The following is a 5,625-nucleotide window of genomic DNA, read 5'->3' on the forward strand; positions in this document are numbered from 1 at the left end:
CGTAGCTCGCGCTTTAGTTCTACTGTTTAGATATGTTCCTAGAGAAAAATTAGTTGAAAGTTGATAGTAGCAATTATGCGGACTAGGTCCGTAAACTGAGGATTGTCCTCATTGCTTCTTAGAAGGCTTATGTCCTTAATGCACCGCTCAGTGTGTTGAACCTCGAACGTTGTCTGTGGATGTTGCGAACATCTGACATACACGTTTTGATAACTACGTGATAGTTCAGTTAAACGGTTTAGAGTTGAGGCACCGAAGATGTTTTTGAAACGTCGTGAAACATATGAGATGTTTCGAGGACTGAAATTGGGATTTCAGGCTCGTGCCCACGTCAAGAGGTATAAGACCTCTGACGATTTTCTTAGCCTGCAAACTAAGGGAGAAAAGCTCAATTGTTGAGCTTGTGCTCAGATTGTCTGAGTACAACAATCATTTGAATCAAGTGGGAGTTGATCTTCCAAATGAGATAGTGATGTTTCTCCGAAGTCATTACCACCAAGCTGCTAGAGCTTCGTGATGAACTATAATATATCAGGGACATATATGATGATCCTTGAGATATTCGCGATGTTTGACACCACAAAAGTAGAAATCAAGAAGGAGCATCAATTGTTGATGGTTGGTGAAACCACTAGTTTCAAGAAAGGCAAGGGCAAGAAAGGGATACTTCATGAAACAACAAATCAGTTGCTGCTCTAGTGGAGAAACCCAAGGTTGAACCCAAACCCGAGACTGAGTGCTTCTGTAATAAGGGGAACAGCCACTGGAGCAGAATTACCCTAGATACTTGGTAGATGAGAAGGCTATCGATAGAAGTATATTGGATATACATTATGCTAATGTGTACTTTACTAGTACTCCTAGTAGCACCAGGGTATTAGATACCGGTTCGGTTGCTAAGTGTTAGTAACTCGAAATAAAAGCTACGGAATAAATGGAGACTAGCTAAAGATGAGCTGACGATATGTGTTGGAAGTATTTCCAAGGTTGATCAAATATCGTACGCTCCCTCTGCCATCGAGATTGGTGTTTGCGTTGAGCATAGACATGATTGGATTATGTCTATCACAATACGGTTATTCATTCAAGGAGAATAATGGTTACTCTGTTTATTTGAATAATACCTTCAATGGTCTTACACCTAAAATGAATGGTTTATTGAATCTCGATCGTGGTGATACACATGTTCATGCCAAAAGATAGTAATGATAGTACCTACTTGTGGTACTGCCACGCAAGTCATATCGGTATAAAACGCATGAAGAAGCTCCATGTTGATGCATCTTTAGGCTCACTCGTTTTTGAAAAGTTTGAGACATGCGAACCATGTCTATTGGTGTATATGCATGAAGAAACTCCATGCAAATGGACCGTTTAGACTCACTTGATTTTGAATCACTTGAGACATGCAAATCATACCACATGGGCAAGATGACTGAAAGCCTCATTTTCAGTAAAATGGAACTAGAAAGCAACTTGTTGGAAGTAATACATTTTGATGTGTGCAGTCCAATGAGTGCTGAGGCGTGTAGTGGATATCGTTATGTTCTTACTTCACAGATGATTTGAGTAGATGTTGAGTATATTTACTTGATGAATCACGAGTCTAAATTATTGAAAGGTTCAAGTAATTTCAGGGTGAGTTGAAAGATCGTCGTGACAAGAGGATAAAAGATCTATGATATGATCATAGAGATGAATATCTGAATTACGAGTTTGGCACAGAATTAAGACATTGTGGAAATTGTTTCACAACTAAATACAGCCTGGAACACCATAGTGTGATGGTGTGTCCGAACATCATAACTGCACCCTATTGGATACGATGCATACCATGATGTCTCTTATCGAATTACCACGATAGTTTACGGGTTAGGCATTAAAGACAACCACATTCACTTTAAATAAGGCACCACGTAATTCCGATGAGATGACACCGTATGAACTATGGTTTAGAGAAACCTAAGCTGTCATTTCTTAAAAGTTTGGGGCTGCAACGATTATGTGAAAAAGTTTCAAGCTGATAAGCTCGAACCCAAAGCGGATAAATGCATCTTCATAGGACACCCAAAAATAGTTGGGTATACCTCCTGTCTCAGATTCGAAAGCAATAAGGGATTGTTTCTAGAATCGGGTCCTTTCTCGAGGAAAAGTTTCTCTCGAAAGAATTGAGTGGGAGGATGGTGGAGACTTGATGAGGTTATTGAACCATCTCTTCAACTAGTGTGTGGCAGGGCACAGGAAGTTGTTCCTGTGGCACCTACACCAATTGAAGTGGAAGCTTATGATAGTGATCATGAAACTTCAGATCAAGTCACTACCAAACCTCGTGGGATGACAAGGATGCGTACTACTTCAGAGTGGTACGTAATCCTGTCTTGGAAGTCATGTTGCTAGACAACAATGAACCTACGAGCTATGGAGAAGCGATGGTGGGCCTGGATTCCGATAAATGGCTCGAGGCCATAAAATCCGAGAGAGGATCCATGTATGAAAACAAAGTGTAGACTTTGGCAGAACAGCTCGATGGTCGTAAGGCTGTTGAGTGCAGATGGATTTTAAAAGGAAGACGGACAATGATGGTAAATGTCACCATTAGAAAGCTCGACTTGTTGTTAAGATGTTTTCCGACAAGTTCAAGGAGTTGACTACGATGAGACTTTCTCACTCGTAGCGATGCTAAGAGTCTGTTGGAATTATATTAGCAATTACTGCATTATTTATGAAATCTTGCAGATAGGATGTCAAAAACCATTGTTTCCTCGACGATTTTCTTGAGGAAAGGTTGTATGTGATACAACCGGAAGGTTTTGTCAATCCTGAAAGATGCTAATAAGTATGCAAAGCTCCAGCAATCCTTCTGAGGACTGGAGTAAGCATCTCGGAGTTGGAATGTATGCTTTGATGATGATCAAAGATTTTGGTGTATACAAAGTTTATGAGAAACTTGTATTTCCAAAGAAGTGAGTGGGAGCACTATAGAATTTCTCATGAATATATGTTGTTAACATATTGTTGATCAGAAATGACGTAGAATTTCTGGAAAGCATATAGGGTTATTTGGAAAGTGTTTTTCAATGGAAAGCCTGGATTAAGCTACTTGAGCATTGAGCATCAAGATCTATAAGGATAGATCAAAACGCTTAATGGTACTTTCAAATGAGCACATTCCTTGACATGATCTTGAAGGTGTTCAAGATGGATCAGTCAAAGAAGGAGTTCTTGCCTGAGTTGTAAGGTATGAAGTTAAGACTTAAAGCTCGACCATGGCAGAAGAAAGAGGAAGGACGAAGGTCGTCCCCTATGCTTTTATCATAGGCTCTCTACAGTATGCTATGCTGTGTACCGCACCTGAGTGTGCCTTGCCATGAGTCAGTCAAGGGGTACAAGAGTGATCCAAGAATGGATCACTGTACAACGGTCAAAGTTATCCTTAGTAACTAGTGGACTAAGGAATTTTCTCGGTTATGGAGGTGATAAAGAGTTCGACGTAAAGAGTTACGACGATGCAAGCTTAACACCTATCCGGGTAGCTCTGAGTAGAGATACCGGATACGTATAATGGAGCAACAATTTAGAATAACTCCAAGTAGAACAGTTATTTGAAATGGCTCCAAATAGAGCATGGTAGCTGCATCTAGGAGATGACATAAAGATTTGTAAAGCACACACGGATCTGAAAGGTTCAGACCCATTGACTAAAACCTCTCTCACAAGCAACATGATCAAACCCAGAACTCATTGAGTGTTAATCACATAGTGATGTGAACTAGATTATTGACTCTAGTAAACTCTTTGGATGTTGGTTACATGGCGATATGACCTGTGAGTGTTAATCACATGGCGATGTGAACTAGATTATTGACTCTAGTGCAAGTGGGAGACTGTTGGAAATATTCCCTAGAGGCAATAATAAATTAGTTAGTATTATATTTCCTTGTTCATGATAATCGTTTATTATCCATGCTAGAATTGTATTGATAGGAAACTCAGATACATGTGTGGATACATAGACAACACAATGTCCCTAGTAAGCCTCTAGTTGACTGGCTCGTTGATCAATAGATGGTTACGCTTTCCTGACCATGGACATTGGATGTCATTGATAACGGGATCACATCATTAGGAGAATGATGTGATGGACAAGACCCAATCCTAAGCCTAGCACAAAGATCGTGTAGTTCGTATGCTAAAGCTTTTCTAATGTCAAGTATCATTTCCTTAGACCATGAGATTGTGCAACTCCCGGATACCGTAGGAATTCTTTGGGTGTACCAAACGTCACAACGTAACTGGGTGACTATAAAGGTGCACTACAGGTATCTCTGAAAGTGTCTGTTGGGTTGGCACGAATCGAGACTGGGATTTGTCACTCCGTGTAAGCGGAGAGGTATCTCTGGGCCCACTCGGTAGGACATCATCATAATGTGCACAATGTGATCAGGGAGTTGATCACGGGATGATGTGTTATGGAACGAGCAAAGAGACTTGCCGGTAACGAGATTGAACAAGGTATCGGGATACCGACAATCGAATCTCGGGCAAGTATCGTACCGCTAGACAAAGGGAATTGTATACGGGATTGATTAAGTCCTTGACATCGAGGTTCATCCGATGAGATCAACGCGGAACATGTGGGAGCCAACATGGGTATCCAAATCCCGCTATTGATTATTGACCGGAGAACGTCTCAGTCATGTCTGCATGCTTCCCGAACCCGTAGGGTCTACACACTTAAGGTTCGGTGACGCTAGGGTTATAGAGATATTAGTATGCGGTAACCCGAAAGTTGTTCGGAGTCCCGGATGAGATCCCGGACGTCACGAGGAGTTCCGGAATGGTCTGGAGGTAAAGAATTATATATAGGAAGTGCTATTTCGGCCATCGGGACAAGTTTCGGGGTCACCGGTATTGTACCGGGACCACCGGAAGGGTCCCGGGGGTCCACCGGGTGGGGCCACCTGCCCCGGGGGGGCACATGGGCTGTAGGGGGTGCGCCTTGGCCTATATGGGCCAAGAGCACCAGCCCCAAGAGGCCCATGCGCCAAGAGAAGAGGGAAAGGAAGAGTCCTAAAGGGGGAAGGCACCTCCGAGGTGCCTTGGGGAGGAGGGACTCCTCCCTTGGCCGCACCCTTCCTTGGAGGAAGGGCCAAGGCTGCGCCCCACCTCTCCCTTGGCCCTATATATAGTGGGGGGAAGGGAGGGCAACCACACCTAAGGCCTGGCGCCTCCCTCTCCCTCCCGTGACACATCTCCCTCCTCCCGCAGCGCTTAACGAAGCCCTGTTGGAATCCCGCTACTTCCACCACCACGCCGTCGTGCTGCGGGATCTCCATTAACCTCTCCTTCCCCCTTGCTGGATCAAGAAGGAGGAGACGTCGCTGCTCCGTACGTGTGTTGAGCGCGGAGGTGCCGTCCGCTCGGCGCTAGGATCATTGGTGATTTGAATCACGACGAGTACGACTCCATCAACCCCGTTCTCTTGAACGCTTCCGCTTAGCGATCTACAAGGGTATGTAGATGCACTCTCCTTCCCCTCGTTGCTAGTCTCTCCATAGATAGATCTTGGTGACACGTAGGAAAATTTTGAATTTCTGCTACGTTCCCCAACATCGTTTCCATAAG

Source organism: Triticum dicoccoides, chromosome 3A, assembly GCF_002162155.2.
Source record: "Triticum dicoccoides isolate Atlit2015 ecotype Zavitan chromosome 3A, WEW_v2.0, whole genome shotgun sequence".
NCBI lineage: Eukaryota > Viridiplantae > Streptophyta > Magnoliopsida > Poales > Poaceae > Triticum > Triticum dicoccoides.